The following is a 13,956-nucleotide window of genomic DNA, read 5'->3' as shown; positions in this document are numbered from 1 at the left end:
TTTTAAAGCTCCCAGATGATTCTAATGCACAGTCCAGGTTGCAAGCCATTTGCACTGGTCAGAATAATGCTCCCCACTCAAGATTTGCCAATTGTGATCCCTGAAACCTGTGAGTTTGTTACTATACAAGGCAAAAGGGACTTTGCTGCTGTGATTAAGTTAAGGATCTTCATATGAAGAAATTATTTTGGATATTCTGGGTGGGCCCAAAGTAATCATAAAGGTCCCTATAAAGAGGGGAGGCAGGAGGATCAAAGTCAGAGAGAGGGACTGAAAGCTATTATGAAGCTGGCTTTCAAAATGGATGAATTGGGGCCATGAGCCAAGGAATAAGGTGGCCTCTAGAAGCTACAAAAGTGATGAAATAGATTCTCCCCTAAAACCTCTAGAAGGAAGGAGCCCTGCCAACACCTTGATTTCAAGACTTCTGACCTCTAGAACTGTCAGCGAATACACTTATATTGTTTAAACCAGTAAGCTTGTGCTAATTGTTACCACAGCAACAGGAAACTAATCCACAGTGCACACATATTTCTTTCACTGGTGGTATTTTCTCAATCTGAAACCTTCTTAACCCAGATGTACCCTTGCCTGTTCTCTCCCTTCATTTAGTGCCAACATCATTTCTCAGTGAATATTTCTTGGTTACTCCTCCCAAGCCAGGACCTCCCTGTCCCTCCGACATATTTATTTATTATCTGTCTCTCCAACTATAAGACTCAAGAGGGAAATTTTTTTTTTTGTTCACAGCTATGTCCCCAGGACTTAGAACCCTTTCTGAAAATTGTTGTTTTTCCAACAAATACCTGTTTTGTAAAAGCTACCATCTAAAACCAACTTATTACTATGCTAACTATGAGTAGTTGTAAGATCCAGTCTTAGAGAGCAAGCATTCTTAGAAAATGTCTTAATACTGTCAGAAAAAAAGGAAATCCAGCTCAGTGCTAACAGTATCATTTTAAATAAGTTCTATGTAAAAGAATTGGTAAACCTGATTAAATTAGGTTTTTAAAATACTCGTGAAAAAAATCTTAGTTATTTTTTAAATGTGTATGTAAAAAACGATTAACACGAAGCAACATTAAGGAAGACTGCTACACTATTAATTAATACCAGAACTATTCCTGAGGAATCACCTATTTACTGCTTTAGGTTATGTTCTTTGATGCAATTCTAAAAAAAAAAAAATGAAAGCATATGCAATGTGAAAGGAATTCATATATGGAATGAATATAAAATGGAAGACTTAAATAGGGATTGCTTTTCTTATGTAATAGTTTTTTTTTCCTCTCTAGATATGTTAACCTTTGACTGATTAATTCAGAGATAAAGTCCTAGGAAGCAGTGCCTTCAACTGGTTATTCTTTTGGAATGATGATATTATTTCTCTTAAGGTTTCCAGTTATGTATTAAAAAAAGTAAAAAAAAATCTGTAAAGAACAAACTCAAAATCCAACTATTCCACAAAGCCTTCTCTTACCATCACAGCTAAAGTGACTTCACCCCACCTCAAATTACATCATCAACTCTTATTATTAATCCACATGAAAAACTGAACATCAGTATAACCTGTGACACTCATTCAACAGTTTTTTTTTCTTTTCTTCCTAGTACATCATGTCTAAAACTAGAACACTAACACTTGAAAAGAATATATTTTTTTTAAATTTCCTGAATTCCCTATGACAAGCATCATGTCTTGAACATAATAAGAGTTCGGTAAGTACAGGTCTATTTGAGATCATTTCACCTGATTTTTTCCAAGATTAATGCTAAAAATATGATTGCATAAAAAGGTCTTTCCAACTTGTGCTGTGTTTTCTTTTCCTCCCAAATATTCTAATCTTCTATGCTGAATGAGATACAATTAATTTCAAGGCAGCACAATTCCTAGCACATAGTTGGCACACAGTGTATTTTTCTATGAATAAATAAATGAATTACATGAGTGTCTATTTTGTGCCAGGCAATTTATCTTTATGTTATGGAGAAAACAGGAAACTTAGATATTAAGATCCATCTGCTTCACCATTAAGGAAGTACAGTTTAGATGGAAATAGAATTCATATATGCACTCATCCATTCATTTGTTAATGGTAAAACGTTTACTGAAAGCCTATCATGTGCCTATAGATAACAATGTAATTAAGAAATCAATAAATAATATTTTAAGGTAAATGATTTTTTGTAAATGTGAGTACTAGGAGAGACAGACAATAGAGAGATGATATCTCACTAAAATAATCAGAGAATGCTTCCTACAAATTATGAAAATTCAATAGGGTAATGAAGGATGGGACCAATGTCAATAGACACAAAGAAGAAGAGATGATTCTAGACAGCAAAAATGACATTAACAAATTAAAGAAATGTATAGAATGTTACAGGATGGAGAGAATGTTTTAGTTAAAGCAAGGGATTATAGAAGAAGTAAATGGATATAAGGATATAAGGCAAGGCTAGACAGTGATCTGGTTAAATTCTGTCACTTTTCAATGGGTAAAGCAAAATTTGAAAGTGAAACTGAAGGCAGAATGGAGCTGGTGATGGTTTGTGAGCCACACAGTAACAGCATCAAAACAAACAAACAAACAAACAAAACAAAACTGTATTTTAGAAGAAAAAACACTCAGAAATTAGTAATGGATAGAAGGTTGAGGGTGAGGACCAGGAAAGGAGAATGAGTGAGGGCAGATAATTCAAAGATAAAGAGATTACTGGACTATATAACTTAGAGAACAATACTGCTAATAAGAAAGATATAAAAATTAGAAAGAAAGGCCAATTTGGAGGAAACTATAAAATTCAGTTTTAGAAATAAATCTTTGTTTATTGTGAGATTAAACAAAAGTAATAGCAGGTTATCAGAAAATGCAGAACTCTTGTGGAAGTAATTGAGGTAGTCTGCTCTTTGAAACCCAAGTAGAGAGTTAAACAATAATTGTAATTATTTCTCATTGACTTCTTCAACCATGCTCTGAGTCAGTATATCTATTCTTCTTGTTTTATAAAATAGGAAACTGAGTCATAAAGTGGTTAAATATCTTTTGTTACACTATTTGGTCTTTGCACTATAATAGGCAGCAGCTCAAGCCCAGAATTGTCTCTCCAAGGGAAAAACTGGAAAAAAATAGAGCAAGGGAGAGGAAATCTTGCAGTCCATCCTACTTTGGGGGAGCAGTGTATAAAAAGGATTAGCAAAAAAGACAGAGAAGTTGAAGTGATAAATGAAGCAGCATAATTATTCTTTAAGCAATTCTACAAAAATAAACATTTTGAATATGAACTTTTAAAATTCTGGACCATGACATTTATTTAATATAACTTCCATTAATTGCTCTCCTAAATACTTGTTTTTAATATTACTCCCCCCGTGTTAAATTTTAAGCATAGCAGAATCATTTTAAAAATGATACAAACTATTTGAAAGGGTGCATCTTAAGGGGTACAATAAATATGGAATACTAAAAAATAAAATAAAAATTGTTCATCCTTCCTATCTCAGGTCATACTTCTTCTCTAGAAGTTATGAGACTGACGTTATTCTAATAATAAGACTTTTGTACAAGACAGTTACATTTACTTGTCTGGTCTCTTCTGTAATTAAGGTTGTTGGGAGAAAGCTAGTCAAGATTAGGAATTAAACTCTGTTTATCAAAGATATTTTCACAGTAGAATGTTACTTATCTAATAAGGGAGATCAACATGGACATTTAGCATGAATAGATAGGTTTTGCAGTCAAATGAGTAAAACAACCAGCACTTCTGTGTGATTTATAAACACAGAATTACACAATGTCAGCATTATCATTTTATTAAAGAAAGAATTTTTGTTACTCTTATCTATGAATTTCAATTATTATTATCCATATTTTATGGTTTATTCTTTCTTCTTCCCTCCTACATATTTTGACCATCTTTATTTTCTTTCTAAGAGTCAGCTTTGTGTTTACTTTGTGAACATTCCATGTAAATTTTATAACCAAGTCTGTCATATGTAACGTTCAGAAGCCTTTTAAGTTGAATTTTTATTTGTGCAGTATTTCAAACTTGTATAATTTTCTTCTCTTATCTATAAATCCTCTTTGCCATCAGTTTCTGATACAGAACATGGCAACCTCTATACTTCTCTACCCTTTGCTTCCCACATACAAAGACTTTATTCATTATATTGTTATTTAGAAGCATGAACAAGTTCATCAGGTTCTACCATAAACTATAAATGGAAGCAGAAACACAGATTTCATAGAAAGGTAAAAGCGTACAACACAGAGTAATAAATAAGACTAGACTCCATTGTAATCCTTAGGATCCATTTTGCTAGAAACTCATTTCTACTAGTATTTATAAACAACAAGACTTACCATAAAATGGAAATCTAAAAAGAAAAGTTAATTTTTAAGCTATAGCTACTAAACAAAAAATTCATTATTCTGTCCTAAAATAGAATTTGAATTTACAGAAAAAAAATTTAGTATAAGATATAAAAGTTCAAAGATAAACTCAAAATGGATAAAAGACCTCAACGTGAGACAGGAAACCATCAGAATCCTAGAAGAGAACATAGGCAGTAATCTCTTTGATATCAGCCACAGCAACTTCTTTCAAGATAATGTCTCCAAAGGCAAGGAAACAAAAGTGAAAATAAACTTTTGGGACTTCATAAAAATCAAAAGCTTCTGCACAGCAAAGGAAACAGTCAAATAAAACAAAAAGGCAACCCACGGAATGGAGGAAGATATTTGCAAATGACAGTACAGACAAAAGGTTGATATCCGGGGGACAAGGTGGCGGGGTACTAGGAAGAGGCGTCTTTTCAGCTGGCACCCCAAAGTGAGCTGATTACCTACCAAAGAACTCCGATCACCCATGAAATCAGCCTGAGATCAGAATTATACACGTCTGGATTTCTACAGGGGCAGAAGTCGCCGTTGAGCAGGTAAAGCGGAATGGGAATGACGAACTGATATCAGAAGATAAACAAAAGGGGGAGGGAGCCACCAGAGGCGACCGGTGGGAAAATAATACCCCAATACGAGCGAGAGTGCCCTGCATCTGGGGACCAGCATTAACTTGGAGACTGGTTGAAAGCACTCCAAAAGAGCAAAGGATTGCGGGGGGAAATTGTGGGAATCGGGGCGGCTAGGGACAGGGACTTAAGTCCCCGGTCCCAGACGGCCTCCCCGGCGCGAAGGCAGAGAGAGTGCGGCGGGGAAACCAGCTCCTGGTCTCTAAGCCACCAGCGCGTCCCAGAGCGCATGGGTTCCAGCTCCTGTGAGGGGATGGGAGCTGCGCTGGTCTGCAGAACGCGCGCTAGCCCTACCACAAAGCTTGAGAGGCGCGCGCACGTCCATCGAGCTCTCCTGATTCACTAAGGCCCGGGGGCGCTTCTTGAACTGCGCCATTGTTTCAAAGTCTAAGCCCTGCAGGCGCGAAACTCATCCCCGGACAGAGGCGCGCAAAAGCCCAGCCTGCGGCTTATGGGCCAGCGCCCCGTTCTCAGTGCCCCAAACACACGCCCGGCCCACAGCCGCCTCTGAAAAGAGGTGCACGCAAGCCGGGCAATCCCAGCCCGGGCCGGCAGCAAAATCTCAGTGTGCGATCTCTGCTTGGAACCTCTCTGGCGATCAGGAGCTCCCAGACAGCCGCCACTGCCTTGGCTTTGGGGACAAGCAAAAGATCCTGCGCCCCCAGGGTCTGCAACATGGAACCTGCACTGCCAGCGTCCAAGGGGGAATTTATTCAGCTTCTGCACCCAGACTGAGGCTTCTCTCTGAGACGGAGATCAGGAAGTGTTCCAGGGTGCACCTTGACTGCGCCAGAGTTGATACATCCAGCTACATCTGTTCAGTCTTCTCCCACCAAAATGACTAGGAGGAGGAATGCCCAACAGAAGAAAAATACAGAGGATGGACCTTCTGCAACAGAGCTAACGGCTATCAACATAGACAATATGTCGGAAAGAGAATTCAGGCTAACAATTATCCAGGCAATAGCTAGGTTGGAGAAAGCCATGGATGACCAAACAGAATTGATTAGGGCCGAACTGAAAGTGACCAGACAGGATGTTCACAATGTTAGGGTGGAATTTAAAGCTACCAGGGAGGAGGTCCACAATGCTCTCAATGAGTTCCAATCTAATCTAAACTCTCTCAAAGCTAGGGTAACTGAGACAGAAGATAGAATTAGTGATCTGGAAGACAAACAAATAGAGAGAAAGGATCAGGAGGAAGCCTGGAACAAACAGCTTAGATCCCACGAAAGCAGAATCAGGGAAATAAATGATGCCATGAAGCGTTCCAACATCAGAATTATTGGAATTCCTGAAGGGGAGGAGAAAGAAAGAAGTCTAGAAGATATCGTGGAACAAGTCCTTCATGAAAATTTTCCGAATCTCGCGAATGAAACCAGCGTTCATGTACTAGAGGCTGAACGTCCTCCAGCCAAGATTATACACTCCAAAAAAACATCACGACACCTGATAGTCAAATTGAGGAATTATGATTGTAGGTATAATCTCTTAAAAGCCGCCAGGGCAAAGAGGCTCCTTACTTACAGAGGGAAGCCCATCAGAATAGCGTCAGACCTGTCCACAGAGACCTGGCAAGCCAGAAGAGGCTGGCAAGATATTTTCAGGGCACTTAATGAGAAGAACATGCAGCCAAGAATACTTTATCCAGCAAGATTGACATTCAAAATCGATGGAGAGATAAAGAGTTTCCAAGACCGGCAAGGCTTAAAAGACTATGCAACCACCAAGCCGATACTGCAGGAAATATTAAGGGGGGTTCTATAAAAGAGGAAAAATCCCAAGAATAGCATTGAACAGAAATATAGAGACAGTCTACAGAAAGAAAGACTTCAAAGGTAACTCGATGTCAATAAAAATGTATCTATCAATAATCATTCTCAATGTGAATGGCCTAAATGCACCCATAAAACGGCACAGGGTTGCAGATTGGATAAAACGACAGGACCCATCCATATGCTGTCTACAAGAGACCCATTTTGAACCTAAAGATACACACAGACTGAAAGTGAAGGGGTGGAGAAGCATCTTTCATGCCAATGGGACTCAAAAGAAGGCTGGGGTAGCGATTCTCATATCAGATAAATTTGACTTCAAACTAAAGACTGTAGTCAGAGATACAGAAGGACACTACATAATCCTTAAAGGGACTATCCACCAAGATGATCTAACAATTGTAAATATCTATGCTCCCAATATGGGAGCAGCCAATTACTTAAGGAAACTGTTAATCAAGATAAAGAGTCATATTGATATAAATACACTAATCGTAAGAGATCTTAACACGCCTCTCTCAGAATTAGACAGATCATCGAAGCAGAAAATCAATAAAGAAACAAGAGCATTGAATGACACATTGGACCAGATGGACCTCATAGATATTACAGAACATTCCACCCTAAAACAGCAGAATACTCATTCTTCTCAAGTGCACACAGAACCTTCTCCAGAATAGACCACATACTGGGTCACAAATCAGGACTCAACCGATACCAAAAGACTGAGATGATTCCCTGCATATTCTCAGATCACAATGCTTTGAAACTGGAGCTCAATCACAAGGAAAAGTTCCGAAGGAACTCAAACACCTGGAAGCTAAAGACCACCTTGCTAAAGAATGCTTGGATCAACCAGGAGATGAAAGAAGAACTGAAACAATTCATATAAACCAATGAGAATGAAGACACTTCAGTCCAAAACCTATGGGATACAGCAAAGGCGGTCCTAAGGGGAAAATATATAGCCATCCAAGCCTTGCTCAAAAAAATTGAAAAATCCAGAACACACCAGCTGTCTCTACACCTTAAAGAACTGGAGGATCAACAACAAATCAAACCCACTCCACACATAAGAAGGGAAATCATCATGATTAGAGCTGAGATCAATGAGGGAGAAACCAGAGATACAGCAGAACGTATCAATGAAACTAGAAGCTGGTTTTTTGAAAGAATCAATAAGATCGATAAGCCACTGGCTACACTAGTCCGAAAGAAAAGAGAGAAATCCCAAATTCATAAAATTATGAATGAAAAGGGAGAGATCACAACTAACACCAAGGAAGTAGAAACAATCATCAGAAGTTATTAAGAACAGTTATATGCCAATAAGCTTAGCAACCTAGATGAAATGGATGCATTCCTGGAAAAATATAAACTACCAAAATTGAACCAGGAAGAAATCGACAACCTGAATAGACCGATATCTAATAACGAGATTGAATCAGTGATCAAAAACCTCCCAAAAAACAAGAGCCCAGGACCTGACAGATTCCCTGGGGAATTCTACCAAACCTTCCAAGAAGAAATAACACCTATTCTCCTGAAACTGTTTCAAAAAATTGAAGCAGAAGGAAAACTTCCAGACTCTTTCTATGAAGCCAGCATTACCCAGATCCCCAAACCAGGCAAGGACCCTACCAAAAAGGAGAATTTCAGACCAATATCACTGATGAATATGGATGCTAAGATTCTCAACAAGATCCTAGCCAATAGGATCCAACAGCACATTAAAAAGATTATCCACCATGATCAGGTGGGATTCATCCCTGGGCTACAAGGATGGTTCAACATTCGCAAATCAATCAATGTGATACAACAAATTAATATGAGAAGAGAGAAGAACCACATGGTCCTCTCAATTGATGCAGAAAAAGCATTTGACAAAATCCAACATCCGTTCCTGATTAAAACGCTTCAAAGTATAGGGATAGAGGGAACATTCCTGAACTTCATCAAATCTATCTATGAAAGACCCACAGCAAATATCATCCTCAATGGGAAAAAGCTTGCAGCCTTCCCATTGAGATCAGGAACAAGACAAGGATGCCCAATTTCACCACTCTTGTTCAACATAGTATTAGTAGTCCTAGCAACAGCAATCAGACAACAGAGAGAAATAAAAGGTATCCAAATTGGTAATGAAGAAGTCAAACTCTCTCTCTTCGCAGATGACATGATTCTTTATATGGAAAACCCAAAAGACTCCACCCCCAAACTACTAGAACTCATACAGCAATTCAGCAACGTGGCAGGATACAAAGTCAATGTCAGAAATCAGTGGCTTTCTTATACCCTAACAATGAAAATACAGAAAGGGAAATTAGTGAATCGATTCCATTTACTATAGCACCAAGAACCATAAGATACCTGGGAATAAACCTAACCAAAGAGGTAAAGGATCTGTTCATGAGGAACTACAGAACACTCATGAAAGAAATTGAAGATGACACAAAAAGATGGAAGACCATTCCATTCTCTTGGATCGGAAGAATAAACATTGTTAAAATGTCTATACTGCCTAGAGCAATCTACACTTTTAAAGCCATTCCGATCAAAATTCCACCGGCATTCTTCAAAGAGCTGGAGCAAATAATCCTAAAATTTGTATGGAATCAGAAGAGACCCCGAATCGCTAAGGAAATATTGAAAAACAAAAATAAAGCTGGCGGCATCACCTTACCTGATTTCAAGCATTATTACAAAGCTGTGATCACCAAGACATCATGTTACTGGCATAAAAACAGAGACATAGACCAGTGGAACAGAGTAGAGAGCCCTGATATGGACCCTCAACTCTATGGTCAATTATTCTCTGACAAAACAGGAAAAAATATACAGTGGAAAAAAGACAGTCTCTTCAATAAATGGTGCTGGGAAAACTGGACAGCTATATGTAGAAGAATGAAACTCGACCATTCTCTTACACCGTACACAAAGATCAACTCAAAATGGATAAAAGACCTCAACGTGAGACAGGAATCCATCAGAATCTTAGAGGAGAACATAGGCAGTAATCTCTTTGATATCAGCCACAGCAACTTCTTTCAAGATACGTCTCCAAAGGCAAAGGAAACAAAAACGAAAATAAACTTCTGGTACTTCATCAAAATCAAAAGCTTCTGCACAGCCAAGGAAACAGTCAACAAAACAAAGAGGCAACCCACGGAATGGGAGAAGATATTTGCAAATGACAGTACAGACAAAAAGTTGATATCCAGGATCTATAATGAACTCCTCAAACTCAACCCACACGAAACAGACAAACACATCAAAAAATGGGCAGAAGATATGAACAGACACTTCTCCAATCAAGACATACAAATGGCTATCAGACACATGAAGAAATGTTCATCATCATTAGCCCTCAGGGAGATTCAAATTAAAACCACATTGAGATATCACCTTACACCAGTTAGAATGGCCAAAATTAACAAAACAGGAAACAACATGTGTTGGAGAGGATGTGGATACAGGGGAACCCTCTCCAATGTTTTTGGGAATGCAAGTTGGTGCAGCCTCTTTGGAGAACAGTGTGGAGATTCCTCAAGAAATTAAAAATAGAGCTTCCCTATACCCTGCAATTGCACTCCTGGGTATTTACCCCAAAGACACAGATGTCGTGAAATAAGGGTCATCTGTACCCCAATGTTTATAGCAGCAATGTCCACGGTCACCAAACTATGGAAAGAACCAAGATGCCCTTCAACGGATGAATGGATAAGAAAGATGTGGTCCATATACACTATGGAGTATTATGCCTCCATCAGAAAGGATGAATACCCAACTTTTGTAGCAACATGGACGGGACTGGAAGAGATTATGCTGAGTGAAATAAGGCAAGCAGAGAGAGTCAATTATCATATGGTTTCACTTATTTGTGGAGCATAACAAATAGCATGGAGGACAAGGGGCGTTGGAGAGGAGAAGGGAATTTGGGTAAATTGGAAGGGGAGGTGAACCATGAGAGACTATGGACTCTGAAAAACAATCTGAGGGGTTTGAAGTGGCGGGAGGGTGGGAGGTTGGGGTACCAGGTGGTTGGTATTGTAGAGGGCCTATTGCATGGAGCACTGGGTGTGGTGAAAAAATAATGAATACTGTTTTTCTGAAAATAAATAAATTGAAAAATAAGTTTAAACTGTAAAATGCTAATGTAAAAAAAGTCACCGAGGAGGTTCAAAATGGCCTTTAAGAAATCTGTTCCCTGGATTTACCTTGTCCTGTGGTTAGTTTCCGAGATGTTCTCTGCACTGATATCAAGTAGTTCATTATAACATCCCTTCTTTCTGATTGGAATAGCACCACTTATAACTTCCTCAATACCTTTTCACCCATCTCTTTACTGGGCTCTCGCCCTTACTAAATAGCTTTCTCCAGCCTTGCTTAGCCCACCAAAGAGCCAGAGATGAAGGGAAGAATAAGAACAAGCAAAAAATGAGGCAGTACTGGATTCTTTGCAAAAGAGGTGAAAAATAAAAATTTTTTAAAGTCAGAAGTTAGAGAAGACTTAAAATTAGAATTTAATTCTTTTTAGTACCAGAAAGGAATCAGTGACTCTTTATGAGTTGGACACAGGATATTTCAAATGTGCTTGAATTAATGTGCTTAAAGTAAGCAATAAAAGTAACTTTAAAAGTGCATTATTTTGTTTTCTAAACAAGAGAGGTAAGCATTTAGAAACAGTTTATGACAAGCAAAATTCCATCCTACAATGATTCAGAACTCAAAATTCTATTCTTTTTCTACTTTCTTCTCTATTTCAATAATAATTGCAAATCACTGAAAATTCACTCCAAAATTAGACCATGTGTCACTGGATGAAGACTCTCAGAAAATTTTCTAAATAAAAAGATTGCTTTATTATGGGTAACCTAATAGCTCGGCTCTAAAGCCAAAATTTATCTAAACAAAGGATTCTGTCAGCTGAAACTTCTCATCTTTATGTTTTATTATGTTATTTTAACATTAATCCACACTTACTAAGTGCCTAAAACAACAGCACTCCTGGTAAATAAAAAGGTAGAAAGGGTATTAAATTTAATTAAACTCTACTGTAATCATTCTGTAATATCCTAATAGTTAGAAAAGTCAGTGTTCATTCTCAGTCGGACAAGACTGAAAGAAAACTGGTTACAAGAACATTTATGATTCCTGAGTACAAAGTCACTTTCAAAAGAGCTAGTAAAAGTTTTCACAGATTTCTGTATATTTTTGAAAAACATTACTGAAAGTTTACTCATGATTTACAACTCAAGAATATAACAATAAGTACTTTACACTTAGAAAAATATCCTAACTTTGGTTTTTTTCATAATTATTATAATTTTATTTCCTTGACTCAAAAATAGAAAAACCTTAATCAGAGTTACTAACCACTTGATCACAGAATCCTTTTGTCAAATACACTAAATTTCAACCAAAACTACCTGAAGAAAACATAAAAAATGATTAAGAATTTTAAATGTTGAAGAATTTCTTTTAAGTTGCAGACAAAATGACCAATTACAGAAGTTTGTAAGAAAACAATACAAAACCATGAATAGCAATTTGTTGTGGATTATATAATTTGTGTATCACAATACATTTCTCATTAATCAGAAACAAATAGAAAAAAATCATTCAATCTTCAGCCATCGATAGGTTAAGTGTCAATGTCCTTTTGTTCTGATTATTTCTAAATCACTTTGAATAATCTAGCATTAGGATTTGTGGTTCTAAAACTTGTTATTACAGCTAGAAAAGCTATACTTTTTGACGGAATAAAAAGCTTTTTCAATTTGAGTATGGGTTTTCCCTTTCTGACAGCTCCAAGTCCACAGGATGTGGAGGGATGATTTAAATTTTACATCAAAATTGTGACTGCACTAGCCTTTTTTCCCCCTTCTCAAGGGAGGCATTGTTCTTGACTTTCCAAAACCAGGTGTGACAGCGCCAGACTGGAGTCATACGGCTGGTCCCTGAGTCAGCGTGAAAGTGCTCACCTCCTGAGTCTCCCCAGATGCTCGGCTCCTTGTGAGTCTGGAAGCTGAGCACTGAGGAGTTACATACTCCATTCCTGGGACAGAGAGAGGACTGGAGGGAAAAAATCTGGGGATTTTTCTCTTCAAGTACATGCTATAAAGCTTTTCAGATAAAGGACTAGTGTCCAAAATCTATAAAGAACTTAACAAACTCAAGACCCGAAAAACAAATAATCCAATCAAGAAATGGGCAGAGGACATGAACAGACGTTTCTGCAAAGAAGACATCCAGATGGCCAACAGACACATGAAAAAGTGCTCCATATCACTCGGCATCAGGGAAATACAAATCAAAACTACAATGAGATATCACCTCACACCAGTCAGAATGGCTAAAATCAACAAGTCAGGAAATGACAGATGCTGGCGAGGATGCGGAGAAAGGGGAACCCTCCTACACTGTTGGTGGGAATGCAAGCTGGTGCAACCACTCTGGAAAACAGCATGGAGGTTCCTCAAAATGTTGAAAATAGAACTGCCCTATGACCCAGCAATTGCACTACTGGGAATTTACCCTAAAGATACAAATGTAGTGATCCAAAGGGGCACGTGCACCTGAATGTTTATAGCAGCAATGTCCACAATAGCCAAACTATGGAAAGAACCTAGATGTCCATCAACAGATGAATGGATCAAGAAAATGTGGTATATATACACAATGGAATACTATGCAGCCATCAAAAGAAACAAAATCTTGCCATTTGCGATAACATGGATGGAACTAGAGTGTATCATGCTTAGCGAAATAAGTCAAGCGGAGAAAGAGAACTATCATATGATCTCCCTGATATGAGGAAGTAGTGATGCAACATGGGGGCTTAAGTGGGTAGGAGAAGAATCCATGAAACAAGATGGGATAGGGAGGGAGACAAACCATAAGTGACTCTTAATCTCACAAAACAAACTGTGGGTTGCTGGGGAGAGGGGGGTTGGGAGAAGGGCGGTAGGGTTATGGACATTGGGGAGGGTATGTGCTTTTGGGTAAATTGGAAGGGGTGGTGAACCATGAGAGACTATGGACTCTGAAAAACGATCTGGGGGGTTTGAAGTGGCAGGGGGGTGGGAGGTTGGGGTACCAGGTGGTGGGTATTGTGGAGGGCACGGCTTGCATGGAGCACTGGGTGTGGTG

This window comes from Neovison vison, chromosome 11, assembly GCF_020171115.1.
Source record: "Neovison vison isolate M4711 chromosome 11, ASM_NN_V1, whole genome shotgun sequence".
Taxonomy (NCBI): Eukaryota; Metazoa; Chordata; class Mammalia; order Carnivora; family Mustelidae; genus Neogale; species Neogale vison.
The sequence above is the reverse complement of the archived record's forward strand: the minus strand, read 5'-3'. Positions refer to the sequence as shown.